Below are 16,478 nucleotides of genomic sequence, written 5' to 3'. Positions count from 1 at the left end.
GTCATAGTTAATTATAATTCCCTATAAACTCTGTTAAAGAGATCTGTGCCCTCCGGAACCTGAAGAAGGAATGATGATTTTGTATATCAGCCATGTCTTGACCCTGACAGTCTGTCTCATTTGATTTATTAAACCAGCTCTGTGTGTGTGTGTGTGTGTGTGTGTGTGTGTGTGTGTTTGTGTGTGGTGGGAGTGGAGGATGACACTGTGAGTTCCAAACAAAGCCAAGAGTGTACACTGTGCTCATCAAACAAACCATACTGTCTCTTGGAGGAACACTTATGGAGAAACAGATTTTATAGATCTTAGAGAACTGAAGTGTCTTATACAACTCTAGATTAGAAGGCCAGAAGTTGCTATCAGGAAGTCTGGAGAAAGCTTTCTGGCTTCCACTATGGCAGCAGTTTTCCAATTCCAGGCAATTTGACCACGTGAGACACTTAAAATGTGTGGAGATATTTTTAGTTGTCGCAACTTGAGGGGTTGGGTGAGCTACTGGCACCCAGTGAGTAGAGTCTGGAGTTGCTGCTATACATTCTAAAATTAAAAAAAAAAAAAAAAAAAAAACCCAAAGATCTATCGAGTTCAAACTGCTAAGAGTGCCAAAGATGAGAATCCCTGCAGTTACAGATGAAGTGGGCAGGTAGCCTGATTGCACGGCACCTGATGATTTCCTTATATTGTCATTGAAGTCCTCATACCCCTTCTCCTTCCTTTGACAGCCTAAGCCACAACCATTATCCAAGAATTTTACATCTCGTTGTAATGACTATCAACTCGTATTTCACAGCAGTGTTTTTTTCAAAATGTATCCAGGTATCACCCTAGAATAAAATGCTTGCCGACCTATTAAAAATGCAATTGGCTTTTTTCCAGACCAAAAGAATTATAATTTTTAGTGAGAACCTCTAGAGGTTCTGATGCATCAAAACATTTGAAAACCATTGTCCTATAAATTGTCACACAAAGTGACCAGTGAGACAGCAACCTAATTAAGAATGAGCAGTCCTGGCCCTAGAAAAGCCAGCTTTCCACTTGATTCTCTTGTCCATTAATTTGTCATTCAAAATATTTATTAAGATATTGTGATGTCAGACACTGTACCTAGCAATTAAGAATACATTAGTAACCAAGAACTACTGCTGTTTGCCTTGGTTTCTTCATCTATAGAAAGGTGATCAGACTTTTCAGTTTATTGAGTTGTTTTAAGAATCAAATGGATTAATACATGGGGATTGCTTTAAACAGTACATGGATAATAGAGATTACTCAAAAAATGTTCATCATTGTTTACTTGTTAAGAGTAGGTTTCAAAGCTAATTGATTAACTCCAGCCCGCAGTGACAGAACCTGGCACAGAGGAGTAATTTCTAGAATGTACAGTCTAATAGGGAAGATGGAGATGATTAAGAGACATGTGTTCTCACCCCACTCTCAACATTGTCCTGAAATCTGGCTTTTCCAGAGCAAGAAGCCGTTTTGAATCACGTTCTAGTTCTCCTGATACCCTTTCCTCCAATGGCCACAAATTCTATACTTCAGTCAAAACCACAATTGTAGGTTCCTAAACTTACCATTCAGTATCATACTTTTGTTTGTGTGTTGGTCTTGTCTTGTCATCTGCTATTCCTTCCACTTAGGAAGGCCTTCCCTCTTCTTCATCTGCCTGGTCTCTCTTCAATCTTCCTGACTAAGTTTAGGTGTCATCACCTAGCCACCTCCACAAGGAGCCTTCTCTGATTTTTCACTGCATGCTAGCCTGTAGTACAGTTCTGTCCTATAATAACACTTAATACTTGTTTATTGAGTGCTCACTGTGTGTCACTAGGCATTATTCTTAATGGTTCTACATTATAGGTGCATCTAATATTCTCTCCACTAAAAGCAGCCATTTCATATTTGTATCATAGGAATACACATTTTTGAAAACTATCTATTTCTACCTAAATAATCAGTTCTGTGTTTTTAAATTTTATGTTAAAGATTCATAGTGCTTATCAGATCTGGCACTATATTATGTATATATTTAATGTTATTATAGTAAATCTATATTTAATATTATGTGTACATTTGTCTAGTACTTTCCTCTCCCTAGAAAAGTGGAAATCTGACAATCTCCATGGAGGCAAGGATTTTGTTTTCATCACCCCTTTTGTCCCAAGCAATGGCTAGCAAGTAATAGCTACTTGATAAATATCTGTAGAATAAGTATTCCATGTATAATTGAATGAATAAACACATGGATTGCTTTAATCCTTTTATATATTTCTGGAGCCATTCAAGGCTTTCAACAGCGTAGGTTTCAAGTGCTCATCGCAAAATAGACAAAATCCAAATGTTGTTGCTTGATTTATTCCTTCCCATCAGACCATGGGAATTAATTATTTTTCTTATTTACAGGTTGCCATGATAAAAAAAAAATTAACAAACTCAGGTGCTTTAGTTTATGCAATAAGATTATTATTTAAATCAAACAGAAGAGAGGGCCAGCATGAAGAGATGTCATAAAACTGAAGGGACACACTCTTTCTTTGTCAATCTTTGTCAATCCTTAATCCTGTACCTGGCAGAAACTGATCACTGGTGACAGGCAGCCATGGCTCTGTAACTTCTAACTCTAAGTCCATCCTACTTTTGGTATCTGTATTGTAATTTTTGAATCTGACCTTTTGCCACTGGTTTCCTCCATTCTTTCTTGTATCTTCAGTGTTTTCTTTCCTAGTTGATTTCCTCTCCAACATGCAGATATTCTCATGCATAACATTAAAATGTACACATATACTATATTAACCTCATCACCCCTTCTGTCTTTTATGCCTACTCCTTAGTCCCACTAATAGCCATTCCTCTCTATTTCATCACCACCCGTTCACTCACCAAACTTTGTGGTCCTGTTTCTGTGCCATGGCACTGATGGCCCCACATTGCTAAATCCAGTAGAGATTTCCCACAATCACCTTGTATGATCTTTCATCTGCATTGGACCCAGGTGACCATTCCCTCTCCCTCAACACACTCCTTCATGTCAGGATACCGTACTTTCCTGGTTTTTCTCAGGAACCTTTAGCTAACTCTGTTTGGGCTTCTGTACATGTTTGTTCTATCTGAACTCAACATTTTGGAGTTTCTCAGATATGAGTTCAACACTTTTATTTTTGCACCACACTTTCATATGGGGTAGACTCATCTATTTCCCAAACTGTACATACAATTTTTAAAACTGAAATATATCCCTTCAAATTGCAAGTCTAGGAATTTCTATTGGGCTTTAGATACATGTATCAAACAAGTATTAGCCAGCGAATCAAACCAGAAACTTCATATTTTTTTCTAGATACATGTATCATCTAACGTATCATGAACTCTTCAATATTTGCGAATCTTATCCCCAATCTATCCAACGTAAATAGATTGCAGTGGTCATGGGCTCATAAATAAGGTAGCCTGGGTTTGAACTCAAGATCTACTACTAACTGTGTAAGAATAAGAAGCTTATTTATTTTTCAATGCCTTGATTCCCATATTATCGATGTGAAAATTAAATTAATCAATTTATGTAAGGCTCTTAGAATAGAGCCTGGCCCATAAGAAATGCTCAATCTTAACAATTATTTTTATTGTTTTTAAATCATTATTCAACTACTTTCTAGCTCTTCTGCCAACTAATCCAAGCAGGCATCCTCTCATACCTGGACTACAGCACCTTCCATTTTCAGTCTTGCCTACCTCTAATTTATTCTTTATATAACTACCAGCATGATCTTTTTAAAAGTGGAAATCTGGCAATGCTGTGCTTGCACCATTCAGTGATTGCCTGTTGTACTCAGGGCCAAGCTCCAGCTTCTGGCCCCTGCCTCTCTCCCCTGCTCCATCTTTGCAGCTCTTTCCTTCCCTCAGTGTGTTCCAGCCAGAATGGCCTTACTTGGTTGTTTTGTTTGTTTGTTTGTTAATTGCTATGACTCATTGTTACTTTAGGGATTTACAGATGATTTCCCTATATCTGTATCAGACCACCTTACCCTTCACCCTTCATCTGGCTATTTCTTTGTCTCTTTTCAGTCTCAAACTCACTGGCACGTTCTCAAGGGAGCCCCAGTTCTCAAATTTAAATTAAATCCTCTAGTATGCCATCTAATAGTATTCAGCGCTGTTCCTTCCTGACAGTTGCAGTATTTTATAATTCACTGATTTTTTAAATTCAAGAAATAGTCACTGAGCACCAGGGTTTCAAGCACTCGTCAATGTACTAAACATGTTAGAATAAACAAAACAGAGTTTCATGCTCTCATGGAGCTTGCATTCTATTGAGCTCTTTATAGTATGAATATATATATAATATAATTTAAAAATATATTTTACAAATATTTGCTTATTTTTGTCTCTTATCCAGACTGTCACTCCTTGATGACAAGAGATTTTCTTTTTTCCTTTTCTACATTGTCCCCAGTGTCCGGGAGACTGCCCCATCATAGCCATTTGCTGAATGAATAAAAAAAAATGAAGGAATGAACTACAACATTTCTACATTTACCATCTCTATAACTTTTAGCATCATACTTCATTTCTGTAAACTTGCATTTATTCTCTGCAGAGAAGTGTAAGATATCAATATGAAGTTTGCAGAGTTGACATAATATTATTAGATAACACAAAAATGCCACACATAATAACCCTCAATATATGGCAAAGACTTGGAATCAGGTGGGTAAACTCTTCTAAATGTCGTGAATACTATAATTAAGTTATACTTTGAAAAGGAAGGAATTTGGAGTCAGCTAACATAAATTTAAATCCTGTCTATACTAATTACTTTTGTGAGCTTTGGAAAACCACAACATCTCTCTGAACCTCAGATTTCTCAATTACAAAATGGAAATGACCCCTCTTACCAAAATGGGCACAAAGATCAAATTCAATAACCGTAGTATAACTCTTTGTAAACTATTACATGATGTAGAAATATTAGTTGTTGTTATTATCATTATTACTCTTGGCTGACCAGTACAAAATGATAGTAATTAAAGAAGGTATGGCAAAGAAATACAAAATATCAAGAGCTAACAATTTTATAGTCCTCACAGTTTTTTAAACATTGTGTATCTTAATAGATTTGATTATCTTATTAACATCCTGAAACAATTCTGTGAGGCAGTTACCATTATATTCCTTTATTTTACAGATGAGGAAATTGATATAGTAGATTTAGTAACTTTCCCAGTCCACACAGCAAGCAAGCAGCAAAGCTGGGATTTGAATCTAGGGAGGCAAGTTTCAGAGGCCATGTTTGAAATGTTAGGTGATAGTGTCTTTTGGATGACAGATGAGTCGTGATCTCTGCTTTAGAGAAAATAATTTATATTTCTGTCCAGGACACTTTTACTCGCCTCAGGTTAACCAACACTGTTATTTTAATGACTACATACCAGGGCATCATTGTCATGAAAACCTTTCATATTTTACTTTAAAGGGCCATCCCATAAAAATGTCAAAGGTGGGAAAGAGTTTTTGAAAAATGACCCTTAAGCAGCCATGATTCAAAGGAATACAGTCCTGTTTAGGATATGAGACACTTACAGGAAGAGGTCCAGCACTTGGAGATATATCAAAGCCTGACATTTAATGAAAACCTTAAAGGTCTTGATGGAGCTTTATTATATCAATTACTCATTCCCCTCATATATAGCCTAATATATTTTATTTTAAAAATGTCTTCCTGGCACGACCGGCATTGAAATAGTAGCCCCCAGGGCATCTTTGAATGGGTCCTATCCAGTGCCTAACTCCCTACTCATCCAGTTTATAGCCCACAATATGTCTATTTATGTGGTTTTGACTGGCAGCTAAAGAATAATTTAGTTTCCTATGGCCATTAAGGTCCAGAGGGAGAGAGCCTCCTTCTACTTCCATATTTCCTCCTTCATTTGTCGTGTGGCAGCTCTTGGTCCAACGAAGTATGCAGCAACTACACATTAAATACTGGAAAACCATTTAGAGTCTCCAATTCTCCTTTTAATCCTAAGGGGAGGTACCGTCCACACCAAAAGAACTGTACTTATTGACAGAAACCTAGGGAGCCTTTATGGGAATGAGTTCTAAGTATGTTGGAATAGGATAGAAGGATTATAATGCTAGATTGTCAAAATGTGTTGAAATGGATACATTCACTAAGCAAAGATTCTGGATTCATTATGTTTAATCAAGAGTATTTCCAGTAGTTTGCTTTAATGGTTGACTAATCACATACCTAGAGGTAACAAGTTCTGAAGGTAAAACATCCATGATCCTGAAAAGTAGGTGTCTGAAGTTTTAAGAAGAAATGGGTATTATCATGAATTGCTGCTCCTCACCAGCTCTAATCCATGCCCCTGAACTTGTCCAAGCATACTTCCTTAGCTTTAATGTATTCATCAGGGAATCTCCAGTTCCCTTGAAGAGCTCCTGGGTGGACATTACTTGTAGGCCAGAGATGATAGTGGGACACGCTGCCATAAAACGGGATTCCCAGTTTCAGTGGGGATAGTGGGATCCCAAGAATTCTCTATATCCAATGGGCATAATAAAATCTCAAAATGTAAGGGGCCCCGTGGCAGCACTTAATCACCAGAGGTAAGGTGGGCATAAATACAGAAATGGATACCACAGGCAACCCAGTACTCAGCATGGTTTGATCTGCAGAGATCTTTGGTGTTAGCTAAATGGTAATGGTATTCTCAAAACTGAAGTAAATGAGATGATCAGCCTATATAATTTTATTGATTTTTATAGCCAGAAAAACACTAAGTCTAGTGAAGAAAGTTGTGATTTGAATTATCACAAGCGAGTCCAAGCCCCTCAACCAATTTCTAGTCTTGCGACTAGAGTCCCTTAATGAAAGGGAGGTGGAGTTTGCTTAAGGAAGGTTGTATTTGCACATACAAAATTTATTCTGTAAATTTGTGTTCTAGCCTTCTTTCAAGAAATCCTGCCACCATTTATCACAATGACTGTAATGTTCAGTAACCAGATTCTTTGAGACTACGAAGCCATAGTTATAATTGATAGCAATTCCTGGAGACCCAAAATACAACTGTGGTCCAGTGTAGATGCAGTAGATGTCTACAGAGATGAGATGATCAATGCATTTATGGTTTGGGATAATCCCAACATAAGCCTATATGCACCTGATCCCATCATGTGGTTTTATTCCAGTTATACATTGCATCTTTGTAAGGGACATACTCAGCAACTAGCAGAGTACCAGATTAATTCTTTGACCTGTGGAGAAAAACTCAAGTAAAAGCCACAGATCTATCTTTACCTACTCATAGTATTAACAAAATGCAATACTACATTTCTGCCACATAAAAGAATTAAAAGATGAAGGAGTGGTGCTTCTTGCTAAGTACCCATTTAGATTGCCTATTTGGCTTATACAGAAGGCAGATGGATACAAAAGAATAAGAGTGGATTATCAAAAATTTTACTAGTAATGATTCCAGTTGCAGCTATTATCCCAGATGTGATCTTATTGCTGGAGTCTCACAGTCCCCTGATACCTGATATGTAACAAATATTTCAACGATGAAATTCATTAGATGTTTACTTTCAGAGGAGAGGGTTAGCAATACACTGTTGCTGACTTACCTCCTAGTTAAATCAAACAGCCAGCCCAGTGATATAATCTAGTCTAAAGGGCCTTGATTGACTTTTTATTTTATAAGATATCATGCTTTTCCATTAAGTTGATGACACCATTCTGATTGGAACTATTGAACAGGAAGAAAGAACACCTTGTGGACACCTTGGTAAGACACATGCGTACCAAAAGGTGGAAAAAGAATTCCACTGAAATTCAAGGCCTTACACCTTGATGCAATTACTAGAGGGTCAATGGCTTGGGCATGGAGATATACCTGTGAAGGTGAAGAGAAATTTGCTGCATCAGGTCCTCCGATCATTAAGGAAGGAGCATAATGTCTCTTTGGATTTTGGAAGCAATATATCCCTTATTCAGGTTTATTACTCAAACCCATTTACTGAGTAACCTTAAATTCTGTTTTTTATTAGGGTTTTTGCTTTTATTCAGATTCAGAAAAAGAGAACACTCTGCAATACGTTTAGATTATAGCACAAGCTGCTCTACCATCTGGGCCCGAAGATACTGCTAATCCAATTAGGTCTGAAATGACTGTAGCAGACAGGGATACTGTATGGCCCTTAGGAATAAACCTCTGTTGGTAAATCACAAAGTAGACTTGTAAGATTTTGGAGCAAAACTATTCCATTCTCTTCAGATTATTATTCTCCTTGTAAGAAATAGATTGCGGCTTGCTACAGATCTCTAGTAGAGACCAAACACTTTACATGAGCCACCAAGTTACCATGCAATCTGAGTTTCCCATCCTGAACTGGCATCATCATCATGGACAGAAGTCCATTATCAGATGAAAGCAGCACAGGAAAAATCAGGCTTGAAGGCACAGATTAAGGTACAAAAGCAAGTGACTCGGATGACTATGGCCCTTACTCTAGCTCCTTTGCCCCATCTCTCAAACTTCACCTAGAGTCTCTTTAGGAGTTTTCTGTGACTAGTTAACTGAGGATGAAAACAACAACAACAACAACAACAACAACAACAACAACAACAAAACACTCAGGCCTTATTTACAAATGGTTCTGTAGGATTAGGTAGAACCACCCAAAAGGAGACAACTTCAGTTTAACAGTTTTATTCCAGGACATCCCTGAATAAAGTGAAAAAAACTTCCAATAGGCAGAACTTCGAGTAGTATATAGTTTTTTGGGGTTTTTTTTTTTTTGGTTTTGGTTTTTTTTGAAATTAGAGATTATCAGAGACAGTATCCACATTAATTCGTAGGTTGTGGCTAAAACTCAGAGACTGGAAGGGACACATTTGGAAAATTGGTGACAAGAAAGAATGAGGAAGAGATACTTGGATAGACAGGGAACACAGGATATCTAGATATTTTCCGTTCCTTCTGTGAATTCTGACTAAAGATAGTCTCAGCAAAATAAGACCTTACATTCATGTGAACAAGATGATATGTTGTATGACTGTCAGTTAGCCTCTTTCCCCAGTCACCCATGCCATTACACACTGCACTCTTACACAAAGTGATGAATGTTATGTGCAGACTTAACAACATACATTCACCAAGTATGATGTGACTTGGCAAATTTCCAACCAGGGAATAGCAGATACTAATACTTAGTTCCCAGTATGGTACCATTCCCCAAGGTCATCAACTAGCCACCTGGTAGCAGGCAGATTAAATAGGATGCCATTTTCTTCTGCAAATTACTTGAGTTGTTAAGATTGGAGGTTGTAAGAAATACCACAGTTTCCAGTTTTCCCTTTTTCCCTATTCCTTCACTGCCAGCTTTCTTCTCCAATTGCTATCCCTGCTGACCTATAGCCATTTTGGACTCACCACCACCCACAAAATTTTACAGAAGCCTGACTCATTTTGAGCAAAAGTAAAGGGTGGTCTGAAAGAAATCCAAATTATAAAGTCTCCAAGAATACTAGTGTCTAAATATGTGCGGATAAATAAGGTCTGATGTGTTGACTCTCAATGTGAAAGATATTTTTACATTAAATATTTATGGACAGATCACATATATACGATCATCATCAGATATCCACAACTATTTTTCTGTACTTCTACAGTGTATATGTGTTCCATTTATAGCAGTTGGTATTTTATATTGTGGTGTTTGTCATAACAACATAGGGTACACCCTCTCTATGGCAGGGACCCTCTCTGTTGCCTTTGGGTCCCTAATACCTAGCTGTAGTGGCTACACTGTAATTGTTGAATCAAAAAGAGTTAATTGTGAATTATCTGTCAGTCTGTCTACCTATCTGCAAGCTAACTAGCTATAGAAATGAGAACATTTAAGTCATGAAGACATAATCAATAATTGAAGATTTGTCACAAATTCGGATTTACAGGATGGTATTTAAGGGTGAATATGGTGAGACAGTTCTCATTGGAAACTGAGATGGTACAAGGATTTGGTGCAAATTTAGCCCTTCAAAATTGTGATACATTGCATATTTGTTGGTCAAAACAAGACTTGAAAGTTAATCATGGAAATTATATTATATCTCATGGGTAAAAGTGAGAAATATATTTGTCTGGCTATCCAGGGTAATGACAAAGAATACGAATCTGGACAGTTACTCTCTGAAACAAACTATGAGGCATAGAAGGGAGAAATTAAAAAAAATGAGGTCAAATTCATATTAAAATATTTTACAAGTAGAGTAGAAGGGGAGGAAGCATCTAGAAATTTACACAACATATATGCATAATATTGTAAATATTTCCCCATAATTAAATATTTGATTAATACTGCTGATTCTTAGAAGTCTTTATGACATTAATTTCAGCCATATTTTTTCCATCATAGGAATTACAAACATCTGTATGTTATTCTTTGAAAACTGAATTTGAATTTTATTTTAGTATTACAATATTTTTTCTTTGAAGTCAGTAATTCACTTGATAACAGTCCCTTCATTGCTGCTAAAGACATCCATAAATCATTCTGCCCAGAACAAATGTTTAAATGGTTATAAAGGCATGGAATTATCTGCCATGGTCTTTAGGAATAAATTGGTCATCAATAATTCTTTTTCATTGAGAAGAACTTTAACTTAAAGAACATATTAGATAATTTCATGCTTTTATAAACACTGAAAAGTAGCCTAGGACTTATTAATTTTTGAACCATATTTCCGAATCCAGCTGTTTAAGTGGACACTTTAAAAATAGAAATTCCACCACCTTATACAATCTGATTCAAGGTTTCAGAGGTAAAATGCTGAAATTTGTATTTTTAAGAAGCTTCTCAGGAGATACCTAAGCAAAGGATACAGAGGCCTGCATGGAAACCACCAATACCATATACAATGGCCAAATGCAGTCAATACATATTTGTTCACTATATATATGTGACCAGCTTTGCTAAGTTTATCACATTTATAAGAATATTAAAATATTTCCATGAACTTAACGAGTATTTCTAAACCAACAAAATGATTATCCTTCTCTTAGGGTTTGGTGACCTCTTAATGAAAGGATGGATGGGATTCATAGTCTTTGAACTTCATTTTACACGAATAATATACATGCATTTTTTTTCTGGGAAGAAGTTCCATCAAACTCTCATTGATTCAGCAAATATTGGACTACCTGTAAGGGATTATTTTTCCCCTCCCTTAAAGGTTAAGAACTGTTGCCCTCAATTACTCATATAGCTGTTGACATGCATATATGTTGATCTTTCTTCTAGGCTCACAACCAACATCATTTAAATTTTAAGCACAGTGCAATTACCATGTATTTATATACCTTCAGAATACAAAGGAAATGGTGTGATCAGGAAACAAGGTCAAATAATATCACTTTCCCATATTAATTTATATGTGGATTAGCCTCAGAAGTTTACTTTTTTCATGCTGGAATTCAAGACAGAAATTATTGCTTTCAGAGAACTCCATCAGCCCTCTCTATAGCTCAGTTGACTGCAGGGCAAGAACTTGCTGCTGACAGACATGGTGGAGGGTCATGGCTTTGAAGTCTTTGGAGTACATGTTGTTTTAGTCTGTTTGGTAGCTGTAGTCTGTATGGATTTAAAGTTGGTTAGTCAACCAAACAAGGACAGTATAGATTTAATTGATCAATGTCACCCTGAAAGAAAATTAAAAGGCATTTTTTGAAAGATAGTAAAAAATATGAGGCTAAAAGAGAAAATGTACTTATATACTGGATGACAGAATTTAGTTCTGGGAAGTTTTGACCCAGTTAAAATCTAACAGAAATGACTGTAAATAACTGCTTAGGTTGTTTTAGATCATGATTACTAAGATAATTTCCAAATGGTAAAATTTACCGTTTAGAAGTACAATTCCATAGGTTTTGACAAATATATATAATTGTGTCACTATGAAGACATAGAATATTCCCACTATCCCAAGTTTCACCATACTTCTTTGTAGTCAAGCCATGTCATACCCCGTCCTGGAAATTATAGTTTTGATGTCTATCTCTGTACTTTGCTTTTTCCAGAATGTAATATAAACAGAACACAAAATACGCAGTTTTGTATTTCTGTGTCTTTCATTTACCACAAAAAATTTAAGATTCTGCTCTATTAGATGCTGTCAATATTATGTTCCTTTTATTGGGAATCAAAATTTAATGTATGGATGTACCAAGCTTTGTTTATTCATTGTATGTTTTTTCTTTTTCCAGTTGCTGCTATAATCAGTTTTATAGTCTTTTTTGGTGGAGATATATCTTCATTCTCTTGGTTAGATGCTCGGGGTGAGGATTGCTGGGTTGTATCTTTTACTATATTATATTATATACACAGAAGCATCTTATGTATTATACATGAACTGCTAAACTGTTCTCCAAAGTGACTTCACCATTTGTTTTCCTGGAAGTAGTGTGCAACAGTTGCTGTGCATTCTTGTCAACATTAGGCATTGCCATTTTTCAGCCATGCTGATTAACATGTGTGTAATGAAATCTCATTTTGGTCTTTAACGATGTTGAACCTTTTGGATATGCTTGTTTGCCATCCATCTCTCTCTTAAAGAGTCTATTCAAAATTGTTTTCCATTTCTAATGTATTATTGTTATTATCATTATTACTGTTGTTGAATTATAAGGATTTATATTAGTTTTTTAATGGATATATGGTCTGTAAATATTTTCTCCAAGTCTGTAGTTTGTCTTTTTATTTTCTTTAGTGTCTTTTAAAAAACAAATATTTTTAATTTTGAGAAGTACAAGTATCAATGTGGTTTTCTTTTATGGTCTGTGATTTTATGATCTATCTAAGAGCTCTTTTCTTAATCCAAGCTCAGAAAGATCTTCTCTTATGACTGTTTCTAAAAGTTTAAGTCTACAATCCAATTTGTGTTGATTTTTGAGTATTGAGCAAAGTATGCATTGGTCTCCTATTTTTAATGTAGATATCCAGCTGGTGCATTGCCATTTGTTGAAAAGACTATTCTTTCTCCGTTTTATTACCTTGTCAACTTTTGTTGAAAACTAATTGCTAGTATATATATAAGCCTATTTCTGGACTTTCTATTCAGAGCCAATGATCCTTATGCTAATACCATACTGTCTGGAATATAGTACATTTGTTATAAGTCTTGAAATCAGATATTAGGAGTTCTACTTCATTCTTTGTTTTCAAAATGGTTTTGACTATTTTAGATTCTTTACATGTCCATAAATATTTTAAAATAAACTTATTAATCTATAAAAAAGAAGTACACTGCTAGGATTGTGTTTGAAATTACTTTGGATCCACAAATCTATTTGGGAATCACTGACATTTTAATAATATTGAGTCTTCCAAATAATTTTTCGTTTATTTAGGTCTTCTTTGATTTCTCTCACTGATGTTTTAGTTTTCATTATATTCATTTTATCATACTTTATTAGATTTTTCCCTAAGTGGTTCCCCTTTTTTATCCTATTGTAAATCATATTTTTTAATTTTCAGTTGTTTACTGTAAGTATATAGAAATATAAAATTTGATTTTTATTTCCCATCTATTTAGATTTTATATTTTTAAATCTTGAATATATTATGTTAAATTTTTTCTGTAGATGTCATTTTCATCCTATTTTAAATAGTAATTTTAAATTTTAAATTTAATTTTTTGATGACTGATATAAATTGAAATGGTTTTAGTAAATCAGCTTCTATCCTGCAATTCTACTAAATACATTAATTGATACTAGAGAAATTTTGTAAATTCTTTTGGGTTTTCTATGTAGATAATTATATCAAAGTATGAATTAGTTTTAGTTATTCTTTCCCATTTCTATACCTTTAATTTTTTCTTGCTTCATTTCACTGGTTAGGACATTCATTATGACATTGACTCATAATGGTAAGAGAGGACATCACTGTCTTTCTCTCGATCTTAGCAGAAATGTGTCAACATTATATGTGATGTTAGCTGCACTGGGGAATGGGACGTAGTAAATGCCTTTAACCAGGTTGAGAAAGTTCCTTTTTATTCCTCCTTTGCTGACAATTTTTAGCATAAATGCCAAATTATTTTTGGGAAAGGAAAGGAATGGAGTGTTCCTAAAAGCCTCTGGAACACTCCATTCCTTCCTAAAAGCCTCTGGAGAGAGTGCAGCCTTGCCAACTCCATGATTTACACCCACTTATACTGAGTTCAAACTTTTAGCCTCCAGAAGTGTGAGAGAATAAATTTCTGTTGTTTTAATCCACCAAATTTGTAGTAATTTGTTGTAGCAGCCAGAGGAAACTAATACAGTGTTCTTGAGGGTTATTATTTCGTAGTGTTTTCCTTCCTCATAAAATGAGTTGGAAATTCTCAACCTTGTCCTATAGCCTAGAAGAATATGTGTAACTGGTACCATTTCTTCCTTAAATGTTTGTTAGTAATTTGCCAGTGAAGTTATCTAGGCTGGAGTTCTCTTTGTTGGGAAGTTTTTAACTACAAACTCAATTATTTTAATAAATATGTAGTCAACTCTGTTATTTATTTCTTTTTGAGTGAATATTGTAAGTTTTTATATTTTAAGAAAATTGTACTAATTTACTGGCTTAAAATTGTTCATAATTTTGACTTATTATCCTTTTAATCTAGGTTTTCAAACTGTAGTCTGAGGGCCAGCTCTGGCCCACTGACTGTTTTTCTATGCCCCACAAGGTAAAAAGTGTTTTTTACATTTTTAAATGGTTGCAGAAACAAACAAACAAACAAACAAACAAACAAACAAACAAACAAACAGTACTAGGCTACAGAGGCTGTATTGTGGCATGGAAATTCCAATATTTACTAGTGGTAATTTTAAAGAAAAAAATTGCCAAAATTTAGCCTGTAGAATCTAGAGATGCCACTTCTTTCATTCCTGATTTTGATAATTTGTGTTTTTTTTTCTCTTGATTTTCTGATCACTCAGGCTGAAGATTGTCCGTTGTACTGATATGTTCAAAGAACCACCTTTTTGCTTCATTGGTGTTCTTTGGTGTTTTTCTGTTTTTAATTTAAATTATTCCTGTTTTTATTTTTATTATTTTATTTCTTTTCCTTCTTTTTTTACTTTTAATCTATGTACACCTTTATACATAGTTTCTTTATAGGTCATATGTAGTTCAGTCTTATTTTTTATCCAATATGATAAGCCCTTCATTTTATTTGAGATATTTAGACCATTTTAGTTTAATCAAATCTTGGATTTGATGAGTTTTAAATCTATCATATTGGTAGTTGTCTTCTGTTTGTTCCATCTGTTCTTTTCTCTCTTTTCATCCTTTTTTATGTCTTTTTGTATTAATTGAGTATTTTTATGATTTCATTTATTTTCACTACTACTTATACCTCTTTTTGAAGTTATTTATTTAGTCAATTTTTAGCTTGAAATAATTTCAGACTTACAGAAAAGAATAATTAAAAAAAGAGCACCCTCCTGTGATAGTCCCAAAGGTAAAGATTTTTCCACACCTTTGATCATTTTGTTTCCATATATACATATTCTGCTTCATAATATTGTTATCAATCATCATCATTATTATTAAACCATTTAAGGGTAAGTTTAGACAAGATATCTCTCAGCTCTAAATAATTTTGTGTGTGTTTCCTAGGATCAATGATCCAAATCAGGAATTAAAACTTGTTACAATACTATTATCTAATTTATAGACGTTAATCAAACTTTGACATTTGTTTGAATAATATTGTTTATAGCCCATCTGTCTTTGTGTATTTTACCCTTGATATTTTTTAAGAGAGTAGACAAGTTATTTTGTAGAATGTTTCTCTGGAGTTTTCTGACATTTCCTCACGTTAGATTTCGGTTATACAATTTTAGCAAGAACACAAACAAAAAAATATATCCTTCTCCATGCATCATGCCAGGAGGCACAAGTCATATTTTTTTTCACCCTTTTTTCCCACAAGCCCATTCCCCACCTTTGGCGACCACCAGTGTGTTCCCTGTATCTATGAACTTGGTTTTGCTTTCTGTTTTTTTAGATTCCACATTAAAGTGAGATCATAGAGTATTTATCTTTCTCTGTCTCACTTATTTAACTTAGTATAATACCATCTAGGTCCATCCATGTTGTCAGAAATGGAAAGATTTTATTCTTTTTTTGTTGCTGAGTAATATACTCACAACATACCACAATTTCTTTATTCATTCATCTATCAGTGAATACTTAGGTCATTTTCATATCTTGGCTACTGCAAATAATGCTGCAATGAATATGGGGTGCAGATGTCTTTTTGAGTTACTGTTTGCATTCCTTTGTATAAGTTGAACTGCTGGATAGTTCTGTTTTAAACTTTTTTTAGAAACCTCCGTTCTCTTTTCCAGAGTGGCTTCACCAGTTCATATTCTCATCAAAATTATATGAGGGTTCCCTTTTTGCACATCTTCACTGACACTTGCTATTTGTTTGTT

The sequence above is a fragment of the Camelus bactrianus genome, chromosome 2 (genome assembly GCF_048773025.1).
Source record: "Camelus bactrianus isolate YW-2024 breed Bactrian camel chromosome 2, ASM4877302v1, whole genome shotgun sequence".
Lineage (NCBI taxonomy): Eukaryota > Metazoa > Chordata > Mammalia > Artiodactyla > Camelidae > Camelus > Camelus bactrianus.
This window is presented reverse-complemented; position numbering follows the sequence as displayed.